Source organism: Acomys russatus, chromosome 9 (assembly GCF_903995435.1).
Source record: "Acomys russatus chromosome 9, mAcoRus1.1, whole genome shotgun sequence".
NCBI classification, from domain to species: Eukaryota; Metazoa; Chordata; class Mammalia; order Rodentia; family Muridae; genus Acomys; species Acomys russatus.
In genome coordinates this window covers 36,681,663-36,702,914 of record NC_067145.1, presented here as the reverse complement: position 1 = coordinate 36,702,914, position 21,252 = coordinate 36,681,663, and positions in this window count along the sequence as shown.

Genomic DNA, 21,252 nt, shown 5'->3' with positions numbered 1-21,252 from the left:
ATGTTTACTGGAAAAAGGATAGTTGTAGCTTAAGTGGTACAGTGCACCTCTGTCAAGACCTCAGCCTGCAGTTCAATCCCCAACACTGCACAAAGCATGTTGTGGTTGTGGTAGTGCCCACTTGAGTACCAGAACTTGGGGGATGGAAGCAGAAGGATCGGAAAACTCAAGAACATCCTCAACAGCACAGTGACTTCCAGGTCAGCTTGGGCTCTATGAAGGAGGCCGGGGGTGGGGAATTATTTAATGCAAATATGTTTTTTAATTTCATATATAAAAATCTATTTACTGGCAATGAATGTCCTTCGTGGACTCTGATGAGGTTCTATGCCTCCCTGGGTGGTCGGGAGGCTAGGTGCCCAGAATGTGAGGTACAGGTGGGTTTATTTTCCACAGGGAAGATCGTACCTCACAGTCCTTATTGTGGGATGGAGAGGCCAGAAGAGAGTTCTGAGGACAGAACCACACCAAGGACTCCTGAGTCAGTGTGAAGCTCAAGCATCTCTCAAACCTTCAGTGATTGTGCTGCCCTTCAGGGAGACACAGCCCACAGGAAAGCTGATATGGGAACACTGGGACACTATATACCCTGGCTCTATATACCACATGCTGGTTTAGCATATGCACATGTCTCCTTACATGTAGAACTGGTCTTATGAGTGTATGGCCAATACTCTTGCACAGGGTCCTGAGCTGAGATGGAACCCACACGTAGCATAATATTTTTCTCCTACCATCTTGGACTTCTTAACATTTGTGAACAAGAGCATTTATTACAGCATAAATAGCAATCCTATTTATATGCATTCATTTATCCAATGGTTTTTAATGTGCTTTGTGTGTGAGCAGGAGTGCATGTGCTGTGTGTGTGTCGGGGGTGTGTGTGTGTGTGCATGTGGAGGCCAGATTTATGCCAGGTATTTCCTCAATCATGGTCCCTTATGTTTTGAGGCAGGGTCTATCACTAAAACTGGAACTAATCAAACTGTTTAGAGTATCAGGGCAGAAAGACATTCAAATGCCAGGAGAGGAGCTGAGGTTGCGGTTCAGTTGCCAGAGTGAGCCCTAGCTTTCATCCTTAGCACTGTATATACCAGGCTTTCCCCTACTAGGTAAGGAAAAAAGGTCAGAAGCCCAAGGACATCTTTGGATACATGCTTTATATTTAGTAAGCTAAAGCCTGTGCTACATTATAAGACCTTTCTGCAAAACAGAAAAAATTTTAAAAGTCATGGTAAAGTGATAAAACAAAACAAAGTCTACAAAATCCAAATGAACAGAAAAGGACGTTAAGTGTTCCATACAGAGACGGGCTTCATTCAGTCTGAGGGAAGGTCTGAGAAATACAGAAACCCCATGCCCCATGAGAAGGTACATGGTATATCATGGGTGCCTGTGGCAAACAGCTGACTGAGAGTCCACTTGCTCCATCGGTTTCTTGGGAAAGAACCAAAACCTATATGTCAGGCCCCGATTTTTCAAATTAATATTTAATCTTAGCATAGTGAGTTGGAAAGTCCAACTTGGGATATAACACAAACATATTTTAACTCCCAGAATAATGAGGGAAGGTACCGGAACAAAGAAGCAACATGAGCATGCATCCTACTTAAGAATCATGTGTGCACATTAGAGCAGTTTAATTAAATAATTAATCTTTGCAGTCCTGGGCATTAAACACAGAGACTCCTGTAAGCCTTCCTGCTATTGAGGTCTACCGGGATGCCAACTGCTCTTTTAAATAGTCATAAACCCAGAATGCTCAAAAAACAAGCCTCAAAATTCAAGTCCAGAAGAGATTTACATTAATATGTTTCTAGCCGAAAGTTTTAAGAAGTGTACCACATAACAGTGCAAAAATGTTAACGGAATCTCAGATTTCTCAAATTCATACATATAATGTGTTTAACTTACAAAGCTCCTACTTCTTAGGATTGAGTGAGGTGTATAAGATAAACTAAATATTTTAAATATATGCATGCTGCCTGTGGTAATTTAGGGTATTGGGCTTGTTTAAGGCCCTCAGAAATGATGACTAAGCCTATCAGATTATAACTAATATAAATAAATAAAATATGGAAGTCAATGAATCTTTTAAAATCTTTAGGAATTGTAAAATAAACTTAAAATTTACATAAGTACAATTTTGAATTAGTGCCTATAACACATCATCTTCATTTTAAAGTACAAATTAGCTGTCATAAGACTTTTCTGGAGTAAAATCAACCTTCATGACCTTTACAGTTTACATAGACAGTCATGGTTACCATTTTCATTTACTCGGTCACTCAGCCATGCAAGAATATACATATTTTTCTGAGTGCTTACTTACTACCAAACCAAGTGTTTTGCTTGGGCACAAGGGAAAAAAAAAGAAAAGAAACTGACAGTTATTTGAAATAGAAGCAATGAGAACAGGTGTGTTGAGGAATTCAAATGGAAGGTTTTTATTACATTTTTTACATTATTTTTTTATTACATTATTTAGTGTAGCAGCATTCTGTCAAGGGCCATTGCTTTACCTAGTGCTGAGCCATTTTGTTATGCCCCAACTGGTAAAAGTATTTTAAGCCTAAACTGCTTTCTGGTTTTGTTAGTTTGTTTTGTGGCAGGGTGAGGTGGGTTTGATTTTGGTTTGGTTTTGAGACAAGGTCTCACTCACTCCATAGCTCCAGTTGGCCTGGAAGTTAGTTTGTAGTCAAGACTGCTCTCAAATTTCTGGCAATCTTCTTGTATGTCAACTTCCCAAGTGTTGGGTTTACAGGCGTGAACTGCCATGTCTGGCTCCAACTGGCTTTTGGTGCTAAGAGTTTCCCTTCTTTCTAAGACAAACATTCATGCAGCACGGTTCTGAAGGGTTTCCCAGAGAATCAAGAAGATGAATTTTATAGAGGGAGTTAATAGTCATCAAAGCTTGAGAGTCCCACCACTGTAGATAGAGTCATTGATCCTAAGGGATTTCACAGTCTTGTTGGGGACACAGCTGTGTCAAATCATGACAGAGGCTCAGTACACGATATGACACATTCTGTGATAGATTAAAAGGAAGAAGTCCACTGCTTTCTGGAGCTGTGACCTGTAGGGTAGACATCAGAGAGCATAGTAGGCCTGTATGGAGAGACAGCTTGATAGGGCAGACAGACAGACCAGTATGATCAAATACAGGGCTTGCAGTGTGAGGGCTGCATGAGTGTGTGCAACAGGCGACATAGCTGGGACATTATGAGTCTAGAAGTGAGAAGGGGAAGTAAAGCTCCAGGGCCCAGCCCTAGCTCCACCCTGCTATTGTCTTTATTGCTGTTCTTTTGGCAATGTGATGTGTAGTTTGGGGAGTTATATATGAGCAATGTAGAGCTAGCTTAAAGACTAAGGGGACACACATGGGTTATATGCAGACACTGTAACCATTGTTCATAAGAGCTTCGAGATACCCCAATTTTGGTGTCATGGTGGTCCTAGAACTGAGCTGTTTGCTTTGCCTCTTCAGTGCGTCCGTAGGTACAGCAGAAGACACTTTGTCCTTTGTTTATAAGACAGGGTCTCTATGTAGGTCAGACTGGTCTCCAATTCATGATGCAGCTGGGTACAAACTTGGGGTTTCTGATCCATCTGCCTCTACTTCTCAGACATCAGGATTCAAGTGTGCACCAGCATGCCCAGTTCATGCGGTGCTAGAGATCAATCCAGAGCCTTATGCACACTAGGCAAGCACTTGACCAAGCAGCCACACCCCTGACACAGTGGGTCCTCAGTTTGTGCCTTTATTTTAGCAAGCCTGCATAGTTTGTAAGCCACTATCTCTGCTGACAAATGCCTTTATCTATGATATGTATATATGTATATATGAATGATACTATAAACATGCCAGTGGCATAGAGCTGGAGAGGTGGCTTGGAGTTTACAGGAGCATATAACTCTAGCAGAGAACCCAAATTTAGTTCCTAGCACCCACATTGGGTACATCACAATCATTTGTAACTCTAAACTCAAAAGATACCCCAAACTTCAAAACATACATCCATATAACTAAAACTAATAAAAATAAATCTTTTAAAATTAAAAGAAAATGTAACAAGCCCCAAACTTCTTTTTGATTGAATGCCCAGGAACTTGGACTTTGTGCCCCTCAGTAAAACAGTGTTATCCCTGGGAAACCAGACAAGGTCTAACATTTCCTCTCCCTTTGCTGCTAGAGACCTGCTTTACTTAATTTCAATTTGATTATAAAAGCACTAGGTAAAAATACCAGGCTCTTCATCTGGAACAGCCTACCACTTTGACAGACAGGTTCTCTGGGTTATACTGAACTATGGTCAGCCACACCTAATGTTAGACAGTAAAGACATAATCTAGAGGCTTCAACTGTCTGCATTTATTCACGTTGAAGACGTGCAGCTGTTTCACATGGTGTGTTCTGATGAACGGGGCCACAGCAAGGGGAAGGCAGCCCTTTTCCTTCTATCTGAGAAGATCTAACCGTGGTAGGATGCTAGCTTCCTGTTACTGGGAGGGTTGGCCTACCCTAGACGTAATGGAGATCTCAGAGTGTGTGAGACAGTTGCATGCAGATTCTGCAAGACAGAATTCAGTTGGGCCCCACCCCAAATCTGGAATCAGATCAAGCATGTTGCTTTAAAAAAAAAAGAAAGAAAGGAAGGAAGGAAGAAAAAACTCCTTTTCCTTTCGCCAGGGGCGTTTTGTATAATCAAAAACCAAAGGCTTTGGGGTTCTGCTCAAACGCTGCTACTTGTCACGATGTGTTTATGATTTTGAGAGGAGCTTGCATGAGCATGTGTGTGTTTAATTCCCTGGCCAAGCTTGATGCTCAGCTCGATATTGGTTTTCACCAGCTGTTTGGGGAGCGAGACACACAACAGGTGGGTGAGGCTGGCCGACTCAACAGCTTGCTCTTTGGAGTGCCAAAAAGTAGATGGGCTGACTACAGGTGGGGGCTGGGGTGAAGGCTGAGTGCCTTTTGTATTAAGAAAATGTGGCCACCCTGATAGGGAAAATCAGCAATGTATTCTGAATGCACTAGGGTGGTCCCATTGCAACCGCCATTGGCTCTCTTTGGCCACATGATAGATCTGCTCTGGGTAGAAATTGATTGACAGGCAAAAGGCAGCACCTGTTTCCTCCAAATTGTACCCAGTTGTCACAGAATCTGAAATTCCATATTCAAGAATTCAGTAGGTGGGTCTTGAAGACTTCGGTAAACCTTTCAGGAGGCCCCATGCAAACAGCTGATTTAACCATAGTGAAGCTCTTGTCTGTTGGTACTGGGAGATGGTGTGGCAGGCAGAAAATCCACTAAGGATTTGGCCATTAGGAGAGAACATCAACTTCATTCAGAAGTCATCTGTGTCTATACATTGGGTAGGACCCTTGTGCTGGCTGGTTTTGCGTCAATTTGACACAAGCTAGAGTCCTTTAAGAATAGGGGACCTCAGTTGAGACTGAGACTGTTCTGTGGGCAAGCCTGCGGTACATTTCCTCTATTGATGATACAGGAAGGTCTAGCCCACTGTGGGTGATGCTACCCCCTGTCTAGTTGGTCCTGCAGGTACCTAGAGAAGCAAGCTGAGCAAGCCATGAGAACCAGTTTACTGAGCAAACCAGTAAAAAGCACTCCTCCATAGTCTCTGTATCAGTTCTTGCCTTGCATTCCCGCTCTGAGTTCCCTGGATGATGGACTGGCTGCAAGCTGTAAGCTGAAATAACCCTTTTTCTTCCCAAGTTGCCTTTAGTCACAGTGTTTCATCACAGCAAATTATCCTCACTGAGATGAGTAGAGCATACCGTCTTAACTTTCAAGGTAATGGCCATAGCCTATTCCAGTCTGCTAAGAACATTGTTTTGTTTTAGAGTGTTGCTATTTACACATGGTACCTTTGACATTAGAAAGCAGCTTGATGGCATCAAAGACTTCAAAGGCTCTGCAACAACTATGTCAGTTGTCATTGGGCTACTGCCTATATTTGCTAAATCTCATGGAAGAATTTCAGCTTTGATTGGGAGGTGCCGCCCACAAGCTCATGTTGTGAACACTTGATATGGAGTTGGTGACCCAGTTTTGGAAGGCTGTGGAACCTATGAGAGATGGAACCTTCTTGAAGGAGGAGGGCCACTCCGAGAGCATCTTGAGGAGTTCTAGTACAGCCCTAATTGCTGTCTGCTTTCTGCTTCTGGACTGCAAATGTAGTGTGACTTGCCACAGTGGCTGTACGGCTTCTTCTCCAGGATGGACTGTCCTTTCCTCTCTTCTTCTTCTTCTTCTTCTTCTTCTTCTTCTTCTTCTTCTTCTTCTTCTTCTTCTTCTTCTTCTTCTTCTTCTTCCTCTTCTTCTTCTTCTTCTCCTCCTCCTCCTCCTCCTCCTTCTCCTCCTCCCTCCTTCTTCTTTTTTCTTTTTTCTTTTTTTTTTGAGAGGTGATTTCAATTCTATTAATTGTATTAAGTTCTATAACATAAGGTGAGAAACAATCAAAATATAGCTTTTTTATTTCTGAACTACAGAGAATTTTTTTAATCAAATAAACCCCCACATAGTCATTGATGATCAAATGTGAGTCAAGGGCCAGGTCAGCCATCAGTACATGATGCTATACCTAATGCATCTTTGATTTCATTGTGCAAACAGATATTTCTACTGATATCTACTTCTAAACATGGTTTGGACTCTCCTTTCTTAAGCTGTGACCCCAAGCCAACCTTTCCCCAGCCTGAGCTGCTTCACCTCAGTTATTCAGTCACTGTAACAAAGCCAACGCATTGGCCTAACAATGACCCTGGACTCCTTGAATTCCTCATTTCCTGCCTGTAGTACTGTGGTGGTTTGAATAGGAATGCCCCCCCCCCCCTAGACTCATGTGTTTGAATGTTTGGCCCACAGGGAGTGGCACTATTAGGAAGTGTGGCCTTGTTGGACGAAGTGTGTCACTGTGGAGGAGGGCTTTGATGTCTCTTATGCTGAAGCTCCGCCCACTGTGACAGTCCCCTTCTGCTGCCTCCAGATCAAGATGCAGAACTCTCAGCTCCTTCTCCAGCACCATGTCTGCCTGCATGCTGGCATGCTTCCTGACGTGACGGTAATGGACTAAACCTCTGAAACTGTAAGCCAGCCCCAATGAACTATTTTCCTTTTCAAGGGTTGCCATGGCCATAGCATCTCTTCACAGCAACGGAAATCCTTATTAACACAAATAACTTTGCCCCATTCTGCAGCTGCTGCCCTCAATTCTGTTCTGGTTTCCACTGTCTCCTGGTCAAAGCTCTACCTCTTCCGGATTGATCTCTTCTCAGGGTCTGGATGTTGGAACCTCTGGGATGGTGATTTTTTTGACCCCTTATTGCCCCTTCTCTTTATTGTTTAGGCTAAATTTTCTATGCCCGTGACCACTGCTAGTTCTTCCATTAGGCTAGATTTACAAAGCAAAGAAAGCCCCTGCTTCATGACATTTACCTTTTCCTATTTAGCTCTGTCTGTACCCTCTCAGCTTTCACCTCCCTGCTGCCCTTTGTGTGAGTCTTGTGTGTTGCTGCTCCATGCTGTTGCTTTGGAGCCACTTCCTGACTGTCCTGGGACTGCAAATGACGGTGTGGACAATGTAAGATTTTCAAGCTGAATACAGAACACCTGTCCTCACCAGTAGGAATAGCTTTCCAATTCATGGTAGCTCTTGACTTTTCATTGCTCATCTCCAATGCTCAAATTTTAAGTTACAGAACCATGCCGAAGCCTGATGATTCACTGAAGATAACGAGGCATGGCAGGAAGGGTTGACCCTTGTGTTTCCTGAGAGGTGTTCTCCCACCGACAAAATTACCCAATTTAAGCAAATTAAAGTATGAAGGTAGGTTTATTGAGGGCATCTCTTGGGTGGGTTATCTGGTCCCAAAGAGCAGACCATGGAAGTCACTATGCAGATAGTCAGCAGGGAGAGAGAGAAAGAGAGAGAGAGGGGGTGGGGGGGGAGAATCGCCAGAGACCAGTTAGTTCACTTTAATATGTTAAATAGGTACCTCAGCTGCTTGTCCCAGGTTTGAAACCCAACACTTACTTTATAGACTAGATTGCAGACCTAGGTTGCAGTCCATCTTGTCACATTTCACTGGCAAGGGGTTCTCATCTCAAATATCCTGTGTGTAAACTTCTTCTAAACCAGGTTCTCAACCTTCCTGAAGCTGAGGCCTGTGAATGTACTCCCTCATGTGTGGTGACTCCCAACCATAAAAATATTTTGTTGCCACTTCATAACTGTAAGGTTTCTTTACAGTTAGTAAGTGTAACGTAAATATCTGATATGCAGGATACCTGATCTGTGACCATGCCCCCAAGGCTTGAGAGACATGCAGCTTGAGATCAAAACACAGGTCCACTTATTTCCAGCCATTTCCACATATACAGCGTTAGTTCTGGTCCTGCTTAATCTGCCATCTAAAACTGGCTTATTGTTACCATCCATATTTCTTTTCCTGTGTTAGAAAAAAAGTGTAACCTTCCCTCTACTTTTCCTCAAGTCGTGATCCCAAAGTTTACTTCATAACTACCACACCGCAGGGAAGTGAGGTCTCTCCTGAGCTACGTCCTCTGTTCAAGCCAACCTTGGGCCTATGGGCTGCTGTACTATCATTCCATCAATGCTGGCCTTGCCAAGGGTCCTTAGTAATTACACTCTTTTTGAATGCCCTCACTCTTGGTCTCTTGCACACCTCAACTGTTTAGTATGCATTATTTTATGTATATTTGTGTGTTTTGTTTGTCGACTTACTACTATTTGAGACGTGCTCTCTTGTGTCTCAGGCTAACCTGAAACTAGCTACGTAGCTCAGAATGACCTTGATCTCCCTGATCCTCTCACCTTTACTTTTTCAGTGTTGAGATTACAGAAGTGTGCCCATGCCAAAACCAAGTCAATCTGTTTGTTTACTTTAGACAGGTTCTCCTTATCCAGGGCTGGTATACCGGAATACATTAAGAAACTGAGTATGACGTTGACTTTCTAGCCTTTCTGTCTCGACCTCTCTTATACTGGAACTTCAGATGTGCATCCCCATATTGAGTTAATAGAGGGGGATGGAACCCAGGGCTTCATGCATGCTAGACAAGCACTGCACTAATGAAGAGAGCTTTTTATTTGTTGATGCTATGGATGGGATCCAAGGCCTAAAGCATGCTAAGCCTAAGCTTTACCACTGAGTGACCTTTGGCCTCTCCTGCTCCCCTCGCATTTGTTTGTGTTCCTGGCTTTCCTGCTTAGCTTCTGTAACCATTTGCTAGTGCTTTCATAACAAGATATGTGGGACTTTGATGTTAAACAACAGGAACATTTCCCCCAGACTTCTGAAGACTCGGGTTCCATGATGACTGCCTAAGCAGACCTGGTCTCTTCTGAAGCCTCTGCCCTTGGCTTGGGAATGGCTGTCTTCTTCTGGTACCTCTGTAAGGTAGACTTGTCTTGTACGTTATCTGGCTCCAAATCTCTTCTTCCCACGGGAACATGTCATGTGACCCACATAAAACTGAAAGTTCTTTCATTCTGGCCTTTCTTCCAACAGAACCACATTACTGGTTTCTTTTTCTATTTTTATGTATACACTTATATTATTACACATATATACAATAAACTACATAGAGCAAGAAGAACCATGAAAACAATCAGTAATTATATGAAAGTTACATTCATAGTGTTGGCTATTTGTATTTGGCAACCTTGGAGAAAACGTATTTTCTATATTGGTGAGTCTAAAATTCTGAATGTGGATCAATATCTATCATATCTCATCTCTATCTACTTAAAACATCTATCTAGACCTAAAAACATCTTAACTCTAAAACAACTAAGCTTAATTGTAAAACTAAACTATCTGGTCTCCAACCCTAACAGAGACTTCAGAATGAATAAAATTAATTACCTAAGTAAACAGGAAGTGCAGGTTAGAAACTTCCAAAATGAGAAAATGACAGAGTTTGCTGCCTGAATAGTCACCCAAAACTCTCTATAACATTGGAGCATCATCTTCAGCCTTCCGGCCCAGTATATCTGACAGACATATTTGTGAGGCAGGAGCTATTGAGGACTTGCTTACCCTGTCTTGGCAGAGTTTGGCCATTGACTCTGCCTGCATCCAAGCTTGCCCATTTTTAGGCAGAATTCTGTCTGTGGTAGAAATGAGGACATTTTGCCCAGTGGCTGGCTTGCCACATTTGAAGTCATCCCCATAAGGAGGTTCTTTGATGCTCATCATCTTCTTTGAGGTAGGCTGGGTGTTGCCAGGAGTTAACCCATCTTATTGTCAAAGAATCATTAAAATAATAAAAACATCTTTAAATACCATATTCTGAGGCTTTTGAAGACCTTATCTAACTATTTTACCTTATCTATAGAATCATATCTGTCTGCTACACAGAGGATGAATATTCTTGTGATGAAAATAGACTAGTAATTGACATGACAGTGAGTTGATCAACTAACAATTAACTTGTATTACTTAATTATTCTAAACAGCCTGCAATAGCACTTTCAAAATACTGGAAGTAAACTTTGTATTATAACTGAGTTGTATGGGTACAATATCTCATATTAGACTATATATACATACTTACATTATATACTTATACACACACACACATATATAGTGTGTGAAAAATAATCTTAAATTTGAATTCTACACCAATGTATTTAAATTCAACTTATTTTGCATCAATATACAAAATTCTATACCAATGAATTAAAAAAAAAAACCTTATAACAACTAAGGCCTTAAGATGAGAAGTTGAGGAGTAGATTCAATAATCTACTTTTTGTCCTATCATCCCTATATATTTCTATATTCCCCCTTCTTTCTTTTCAATCCCTATCTCCAAATCTAAGGAAAAAAGTTAAAGGGAAAGAGAGACATTTCCAAGTCCAATTTCATTATCTCTGAATAAGACCAATAATGACTTATAACCAACTCCCAATGCAAATAACCATCTATATAGCCCAGGAAAGCAACCAAAATCCTACCCACCCCCCACCCTTAAGAAAAATGGGGCATTGTTCTCTTAAGGTTTCTTCTTGCTGATTTGGGACAAATAATAGCTTTGTAGGGACCCAAATAAAATTGGGGAAAATGATTAAGCAAGCTAGGAATAGCATTTGTGATCCATTTTCTAAATGTTGAGAAATTACAGGCTTAATAGAAATCCTGTGTGAGATAGTCTGAAATGCTTTTTTTTCCCCTTTGAAAAAAGCTATCCTGTGAGGAACAGCAGCTGAAGCACTTGGGGTTGGAACATGAAGGATGCATTATGTCAGTGTCCAGCATGCTGAGAAGAATGAATCCTGTCAGGTTTGACCCAGTGTCAGTGTCTGGTTCTTTTGTTCTGAAAACATATAATTTCTCACAAGCTTTATATAGTCCTAAAATTATAAATGTATGAGGTGTGCGGGATGCACAGAACAATTAAGGCTGGTTCTCTGCTCTTTGCATAAGCAGAAGAAAGGCATCTGTAAATCTTCATTCATGCCATAAGAAGAATGACATCTAATAATAAGTCACAGGGAGAGATTCTGTAACCAACAAGAAGCATTGTCTTTGCATAAAGATTCATGTCTTAGCCAATCTCAGAGCTATTCCCAGTGTAGTGGGATTAGCAATATAAATTACTTGCTTATTCTGCAGTTTGAATTCTTTACATCCTAATTGTAGGCCCCTCCTTCAGTGCTTCCTGATCCTGCCTTCCCTCCCTCATCTCTCTTCCTCCCTCCCTCATCCCTCTTCCTCCCTCCCTCATCCCTCTTCCTCCCTCCCATAGTCTTCAGACACTGCTGGTTTCTTTGAGGCTCTCTTCCCTGTACTCTTCCTCAGCCATGGCCACCCAGCCATTCTCTTTTCTTCTGTGCCCAAACGTAATAAAATTCTCAGTGGTGCTTATGTCTGACCTGTCTGGAAAGTCTGCTGTTAAATGAGATCATTGCTTGCCAACATGGCTGGTCATCAAAGGAACCAGGGGAGTCTTCAGCTCAGACTCCCAGGCTCCAAGCTCTCCTGACTCATCTCCCTGGGCTGACATCCCAGTCATTTCAAGGAGCAGCCAAGTGAGGAACACCTGCCACCTTCTTTGGGATAAATGCGGACAACTAGTAGTTTAAGTTAAGCTCAGTAGTTTCTCATACAACCCAGCCCACCTCACCTCCTAGCCTCATCTCTATTCCTTCCTCCACAATCTCATCAGGTCCTCTTACGGTAGCTTTAGTTTCTCTTACCCACTATCTGTAACACCATTAACTGGCAAACTCTTATTCATCTCCAACAGTCCATTTCCTTCCTTTAGTAAAGTTGCCCTTGGCTCTTGGTGGTTTCCAACTCTTCAATTATATCCCTATAAAGCAATTATTATATTACAGGACAGTTTATTTCTAGGCATGTCTGCCTTTTTAAAAGACAGGAGGTTCCCCCATCTATCCAGTGACACAGCAAGAGCTTTGCCAATGCTTGCTGCATGAATGATTTCTCAATGCCCAGGTGCAATACTCTTTTGAACCAGGAAGGAGCCAGGGGAGCTATTTCCCATGACAGGAATATTTTTCTCTTTGGAGTACTATTCTGGATAGGACAAAGGACTATGTCTGTCCTTTGAGAGACCTGAGACATGTGGCTCTGAATCAGGACTGGATTGTAGACTAACAGTCACTTACATTCATCAGCAAATAGATCCCGCATGACAAATTGAAAGGTAGGGGTACACACAGCAAGGGGTGTTACCTGGTATTGTAAGTTCACAGAGGTGGGTTGAAAATGTCTATAAATTATACCAGGGTGGATACTAACGTAAATCGCTTGGCCTGGCATATGCAGAGTTCTGGGTTCAGTCCTTCCCAACGGGAAAAAAAGTTCACAAATCTTTGTGTGCAGAGGTGCATGTAAGAGCATGTCTTTATTTGTGTGTGAAATGCATGTGAACATGTGGGCACACGTATGCAGAAGTTAGAAGTCAGCTTCTAACTTGTAGTTACACTCTAGAAGTGTGAATTACTTCTTAGATTCCATCCCCCTGGTTGGTTTTTGTATTTCTATTTTGAGACTTTAGCCTTTCACTGGTCTAGAGCTCACCAGACAGACTGGCTGGCTAGCTAACCCCAGGGATCTACCTGCCTCAGTCTACCCACTTCTGGAATTATAAGCATGTGCCAACAACTGTGAACTTTTTATCTGTGTTCTGGCAGGGAGTGTCAAAATCAGGTTCTTGTGCTTGCTCAGCAGACACTTTCTGGACTGAGCATCTCTTTAGCCCAATGAGTTCTACAGAGAATTGTCATGGGGTGATGGGTAATGATATATGATTAATAGACAGGCAGTGGTATTTTGGAATCGTAGAGACTCAGCTAATGTAATAGAATCTTAGAGCTTTGCACCATAGGACAGGCACCATACTCTGGATGCCCTGAAAAAAATCAGTGAGGCTGGGTGGAGAGGAGCCTGAAACTGGCCTCACCGGGACCCTGAGGAAACAGGGAATGACAAGAAAGAAGGACAGACAGGAGGCACTGTTGATTGTACAGCCATGTTTCAGCTGCTCCTATGGACCTGGACACTTGCTATATAGACACAGACATTGTAACCATAGGATTTGTAAAAACATAACTAGGGCTATAAAACACTCTTTCAAGATCTTCTTCTGAGATGTTTCATATACACTCTCTAATCACTGTTATTTATTGTTAGCATCTCTGTATTATTATTATTATTATTATTATTATTATTATTATTATTATTATTATTATTATTAATGGATCTCATATAGCCCAGACTGGACTTAGTACAAGAGCCTGGCCTTCAATTCTTGATCCTTTTGTCTCACTCTCTAAATGCTGAGATTACAGGTGTGTGCTACCATGCCCGGCTTGCACTGTTACTTCAATGGCCCCACAGGCATAGTAAATTCTGGATCCCCGCACTAAGCCCTTGTCTTTAACTCATTTCTAAAGCAGAGTGTTTCTGAAACGTTAGGTCCTGGTCCTCAGCTGGCATGGTGGCCTGGTGTACATGCTTATGTGAAGAGACAGGACATGGAAGACTCTGGGGAACTTAGTGTGAGGCTCCTTTTGGTTTCCAAGTCCTGGCTCTCTGTGAGCTGCATGTTCTCATGTCTTGGTGCTTAGCCCTGGCAATGAAATTGTCTACCGTTATGTCTCAGTGTGTTACGGATTCAGATGCTGTTGGAACTTTTTACTCTTCTCCTTACAATATTGCATTATACTTTCCATGTTTCAATCCAAACAGCCAATACCAAAAAAAAAAAAAAAAAAAAAGGCAGAAGCTGAAGCAGAAGAGGAGGAGGATGGGGGGGGGGGGGGGGGAGGAGAGACAGGAGGAGGAGAGGGAACCAAAAAAGTAAAAGAAAGAAAGAACAGCTGTGGTGAGTCATTAAAATGGTTCTTCCAGGCACTAGCCGCTTGTGCCTGGCCCTACAGCAGACTCTAGACAACTGAGAAAATATGCAGCTTGACTTTTGGGAGCAAGAGTTCACAGATCACTGATTTTTCTTATGCTAATAAACTCTTGTTGCTGCTCCTTGAAGATAGGGAGGAAACAAAGGCTAAAAATACTTCATGTAGCATTAAAAGTCCCCAGTGATTGAGCCAACAGCCCAGGGCTTAAAGCAAAGGTCAGCTGTCCAGTAACTTGGGACACTGAACAAGTCATTTAAGCTTCTGGAGTCTAGCTTAATAGGTATATGAAATATTATATAACTAACTAAATAAAAGATTATATCAATTGATATCAAGGTGTAGTGTCATGTCCCTGCCATCTTAACCACCAGGAAAGCTGAGGCAGGAGAATTGAATGGGTCTAGGAATTTCAAGGCAGCTTTGGCAACACATCAAGGTCCCATACTCAAGAAAGAGAGGATAGTCCTGACAAGAAAAGAAAACACTGGAATTGCTCTGTTGGGAAATGAGTACCAAAAAAGTGGCACATTTTTTATTAATATGAAAATAATAAACTCAAAATTGTACTTTTGTCATCATCCTATGTAAGACAAGATCCACTACAGAAATATTTCATAAAAATTCAGCATTTCCAACAACTGTGCCAATCATTAAAAACTTGGAGAGTCCAATAGGTGACTGGGCTACCTTCCCAGCTGTGTACCACCGGGGATCTTAACATGGAATTGATGCTAATGAGTGATAAGCAATCATTTAATATTTTATTTTATGTCACACCTTGGGAAAGAGGAGATGTGACTTCACAGTAACCACCACAGGAGTATCCGAAGCCTAAATCTTCATACAAACTGAAGTTTATGTAGTCTAGGTTTTGAGGGCTTTTCAAGCTCCTAAGTACTAGGATATTGTGTTTGTCTAGGTGACAGAAGTCACAAGACTTGGACCTGTCAGTCCACGTGTGAGACAGTGTCATCCACCCACTAGCCCTTTAGGTTGCTGGTGTTCACCAGAGCTTCCATGTCCTAACATCCACATGGAAGAAGATGCTGATGTCACTTAGCTGGGAGGCCCTCTTAACTTCCCTCAAACTCTGACAGTGTGCCCAGCTGTCACAGTTGTCTCCTAGATGCTCTGGTCCTAGTTAGGGAACACAGTATGATCTAGAAAGCCATAAACCATCCCTTACTCCTCCCAAAGACTCTTTGTTCAACACAGTACTAGATACTCCCCAAGATTGTAATTCTACTTCTTTTGTGTCTACCTCGTCTCTCATTTTGGGGCCCACAATGAACAGTGCAAAGGATATATTATGACATTCAGTGTGTCTTTCCTGTTTCTTGTAAAATAAGGTTGGGGCCAGTGGAGTGACGAAGTAAATAAGACTTCTAGTTCTTTGCAATTATTGCAGGCTGATGAATGGTTCCCAGAAAAACATATCAGTGACTCATCTCCGTACTTCCAGAAACTTCAGTTTTAATTTTTAAAAAATAAAAGTCAATAAGTTTCAAAATATTTGAACTTGACTATCAGTTCTAAGAACTGACTTCTTTTCTTTGAACCTGTTTCCGAGCTGGTGTTGAAGGCTATAGGGATGAGTTCACCGGGGTCTAACCTGAGTTCACAGTGGATAGTATGTGTTTGTCACAGTACTGAAAGCCACAGCAGGCCTTCTAGTCTCACACATTTGCATAACTGAGTGGAGTTTGATTAACCAGGGATGTGATTTTTTTTTTTTTTTTACTGTCTTGAGATAAGGATGTCAATGTTGGGGGCAGGGGCGTTCATTTGCTAGGGTCAATCTGTTCCTCAGAGGCAAGAGACTGCTCCTCAGATGCAAGAGACTGTTACTGGGGGTGACCAAGAGTGCAGAGCAGCTCTCCCTGGCATGGCTGCTCCATCACCACAGACATGATCTATACCACAGCTAATTCCGGATTCTGCCTTTGTCTTTATGATACCTTCCTGGGCTGATTGCTTACTTAGTGATGTCTGTGATATCTAGACTTTTCTTTTCTTTTCTTTTTAATGATTGGTGAACAATTTGTTATTTTATCTGGAAGTTAAAATTCAAATGAGATGGTGTGTAATTGTTAATCATTTTACTGTTGAATGTCTTCCTGGAAAATGAATTTGATGTCTTAAATATAGAACCGTTCAGATCTTAGCCTATTTTCCTCAAGTGACATGAGGACTTCTTAAGCTAGGGATACGGCTCAGTTAGTAGGCTGCTTGCCTTGCATGTACCAAACCCTGGGTTCAGTCCTCGAAACCATGGAACCTAGGTGTGGTGGTCCACACCTATAATCCTAGCATTTGGAAAGTGAGGGCAGAAGAATCAGAAGGTCGAGGTCATACTCTGCTACACAGAGTGTTGGGGACCAGCCTAGGCTACGTGTGACTCTAGCTCAAAACAGAACAAAACAAATGAGCTCCAGGAGAGTACATGACAAGTTGGGTGGCTCCTCAGATATGACACCGAGGCTGTCCTCCAGTCTCCACATCCATGTACATATATGAACACACATGCAAATGCACAATGAATGAAGAGAGATGGGAGCATTTCTTAGGGCTGACATTGTCACTGTTTGGCTGGATGTGTTGGATCCCTTGGAGCTGGAGTTCCAGGCAGTTGTGAGCTACCTTGCTTGGGCCCTAGAAACAAAACTCAGGTACTCTGCAAGAATAGTAGTGCTTGCTCCTGGCTACTGAGTCACCATCTCCCCAGCCCCGAGAGCGTCTTCTTTATTAGTAATTCACTTCAGGGGGCTGGCTATAGCTCAGGATATAGCTCTCATCCAGCGTTCATAGACTCTGGGTTGAGTCATCAGCACCAGTTAACTAAGTGTGGTGGCACACGCCTGTAACCCCAGCACTTAGGAGATAGAAGCAGGAAGATAGAAGGGGGCTGGGAGTTGGAATACTTCTGGACTCATGTGCAACACTCTTCTTGATATTAAAACATAAGCATTGATTGTTCCCAAAATATAATTGGGAATGTATGTAACAACTTACCTACTATATAATCTACCCTGACATATTACCATGAAAACTTAAAACTAAAGGGCTTTAATTGACAAAAGAGAAATAAATACCTTAGCTAATGACCTGAAGAAGCTAATGAAAGAATTTAAAATAAAGGACAAGTATCTTAACTTCTTACTCACTATCTAACACAATAGAGCATGTCACTTGTTTAAAAAAGTAATGTCTGCTTTATTTTTTAACACAATCAGAAATACTGGAAATACCAGCGAGACTAAAATTCTAAAAATAAAAAAATATTAAAAGTTTTTCTAAACCAGTAGGTGTCAGGGGACAAAGTCCAAAGACATTTTTGCACACAAAATAAATTCAAGACTAGCCTGGATGCCTTGTGATCCTGCCTCAAAAAACAAACCAAAGAATTGGATAATTCCAGTGTGTTCTAGATAACCAGCCAAACTTGTAAAATGAATGACTCTGCAATTTGAATCTATAAACTTTTCTTTACTTGGATGCTGCAGGAAGTTGCTTCTGGGTCTGTGCCTGAATTCGGTGTTCTGACTTTATGTGTGACATTGCCAGGAGGCTTCCCCAGCCTCCAGACCCTGCTGGGCCTGCTATCTCCGGGTGGGCATGTTCCCATGGGTGTATTCCAATCTCTCAGACTCTGAGGCCGCACCAGGATCCTTAAGTTCTCAAGAGGTAGGGAGCTCGATTGCCAGGATGGGTGCGCGCTCTGTGAGCTGGAGATCCAGAACCCTACAGGAGCATTGGTCTTTCTCCTTTCTGTTTCCACAGAAGCCTGGAGACAGATACCAGACACTCCACATGAACTGTTTCTCCTTTTCCTAATGCTGTGACCCTAACTGCATGTTTCCTTTTAAAAAGGAACTGCCAGGGCGTAAAGCATTAATAACAAAACAAAACAAAACAAAACAAAACAAAACCAACAAAACACCCCACAGAAGGTAACAGGGATGGCTTGGGGACAGGGATGTGGTGGTGGGTATTGCTGGTTCCACTTCAAGTGTTTCAAATGTTAACCCAGATTCTAGTTCAGGGACCTCAGCAGCCTGAACTGCCTTCCCCACTGCCCCAAGAGATGCTCAGCCTTAAATAAAGAGTGTCTATCATGTCGTCAGTGGGCTACTCTCTCTCTCTCTCTCTCTCTCTCTCTCTCTCTCTCTCTCTCTCTCACACGCAGACACACACACACACACAGAGACAGACAGAGAGAGAGAGAGAGAGAGAGAGAGAGAGAGAGAGAGAGAGGAGAGGATGCGAGAGAGAGAGAGAGAGAGAGAGAGAGAGAGAGAGAGAGAGAGAGAGAGAGAAGGGACAGGCCCTAAACACAGTCTCAACTGTTTGATTCCATGATTGTTATTAAGCAGTAAAAATCTACACCAACCCTGCATTTTTGTGCTTCTAGAACGTAAAAACGTAAATGTCACTTTTGGGGGGTGGGTCTTTAAAAATTATTAAGCCGAAAGAAAGATAGCAATTGCCAGTGTTTGCTTGGGTGGCGAGATGCAGACGGATTAGCATTACTCCTGAGAGCTGCCACTGGTTAGCTGGAGGGAAAAAGGATATCAATTATACATCATCTAAGAAGCCTCGGCATGGTAATCAGGCCCAGTAGGGGCTTTGGGGCAGCTTCCTTATTCTCTTGTAAACACAAGAGCCCAGATAGACTTGTCAGTCAGGGGTAGCAGCAGCAATTCTCCCTTTTAACACCTTCACATTCTATTGCCTCAATATGCAAACAAGGCTGTTTAGCTGAGGGGAGAGCCGTGCTAATGAGCTCCCGCGCTAACCCTGAAGTGAAAAGGCTCTGTTCCACAGCTGCTCGCAGACAGCTCCTCTGGGCATGCTCAGGTACGGAAAATAATGCCTTTCAAACGGAGGGACGCCAATCAGGATTTTGCGCTCACTCCCCTTTCTCTATGTGCTAATGCAATGACCTCATAACTCGAGAACTTCCAACGTGCCGCTCTGGGGCTTTCTGTCTAAATGAAGTATTTGGACTGTGGATGTAGGGAGGGAAGGTGTGGAACAGGAAAAAAAAAAAAAAAAAAAAAAAAAAAAAAAAAAAAAAAAGCCAGAGATGTTCAGGCTCCTTCCTTCCTAGTAGACTCCCTCAAAGCCAGGTCTTACCATCTTGAAGATGGACTAAGTGGGCTATTTCCTGCTGGTTTTCACCTCCAAATTCACCCCTTTTTTTCTTGGGGGTCACCTTAATGACCTCAATGGACAATGCTGTGAGGACAGCTTCTCAAGCCTGAGGGTGTGTGCCCCAACCTCTGTGCTTTTGGGACTTGTCTTGGGCCCCAGGCTCCTGGTACCACTTCAAGCGAGCAGTTCTCTAATTGGCTAAGTAAAGCATCCAGGACCAAGGGAGGGGGCCTTTCAGATCTGGGGCCTCTCAGATCCGCTGACAGTTTCAAATCAAGACACAAGCAATGACTTCTCAATGGCCAATTATTCTCATGAATAAAGAAATCTGCACAGAAATATTCCCCCAGTCCCCACTGGGTTAATTTACTATCTACAGACACTCTCAGCTTCACTGGCTAAATAGCAGAGATATGGTATCACATGCGATTATAGAAAAATCCTCTTTCTTTACATTAGTTTAGTCTCAGGCCCAGTCTGTCCCCACAGCTGACAGGGAAGACAGGCTGTCCATTGTGCCACTTGAACGATGCTAATCGATAGCATAGCGTCCACATCCTCAGCTCCTGGCCAGTGTTTTAACTCTTTTATACACGTAGCTGCCAGACAGGCGGCTGTCCCCGAGCTAACCAATCAGCTGCCTGGCTCCTAGCCGAGGTCCTCCTTGTGACAGAACAGGCAGGTGCTCTCCAGTTACCAGGAACGTCTGTGCGGCAGGATTCCAACACCCGTAAATTATTTATCACGTTAGCTTTACAGCACATCACAACCTATTTGAGACAGGTGGAGTGAACTCCCTTCTGCCACCTGGAAGCTCATTAAATGGCCATCATCACTGGTCAGGTTTAATTGCTTTATGTTGAATGGTGCTTGGGCGTGCTTTAAGCCCTTGGTGGAGGAGCTGACCCCAATTCTCAGGGTGATTTGCTTCACCCCTAACTGAGAAAATGAGAGCTGGCTGAGTTTGCTTATGTGACTTAGTGTCTACTTGAAAATGTGCAGGCTGGCAAGTAGCTGCCCTGGGGGCGGGGGGGGGGAATCACTGGATGAGAAAGTTCCTTGAAACTTCTAATCAGATCTTATTTTTGTTAATTGCCCAAGCTGTTTTGAAGGTGGCACAGTTATAAAAACACTCTGCAAACATTTATAATCTCAATGTTGTTTAAGATTAAAATGTAATATCAACGGTTGTGTTCCGTTCCAGTTCCAACCTCAATCCTCAGGTCTTTCTATCATTGCTTATATATCTAATGTTTTAAGGCCATGATATCCGTTCTGAGTAAACCACATGAGTTTCAGACACACTCTTAATCCTTCTGCGGATGCTTCATGCGTCCTGAGATCACCAACACATCCAGCTGTATCCAATCTTAATATTACCCATCGTAAGTCTGGACTATATTGCAGCGTGTACTCTGATGAAGCTCCTGTTGCCTCTCTGCACTCTTCACCAGTACACCTCAAACACTGCTGGATGCTTTTTGTAATTTACTCCTGATATAACTAAACAGAGACTCATGTACCGTTTCAATAAGGTAAATAACTCCTCCTCCTTTTCATCTACCTCTGCTTTTTTTGGTGTGGGGCCTCTTCCTGTGGAAGGCAAACACTTCTCTACTGAGCTGCATCCTCATCCCTGAGGTTTGCTTTCTGGTCTCATGTT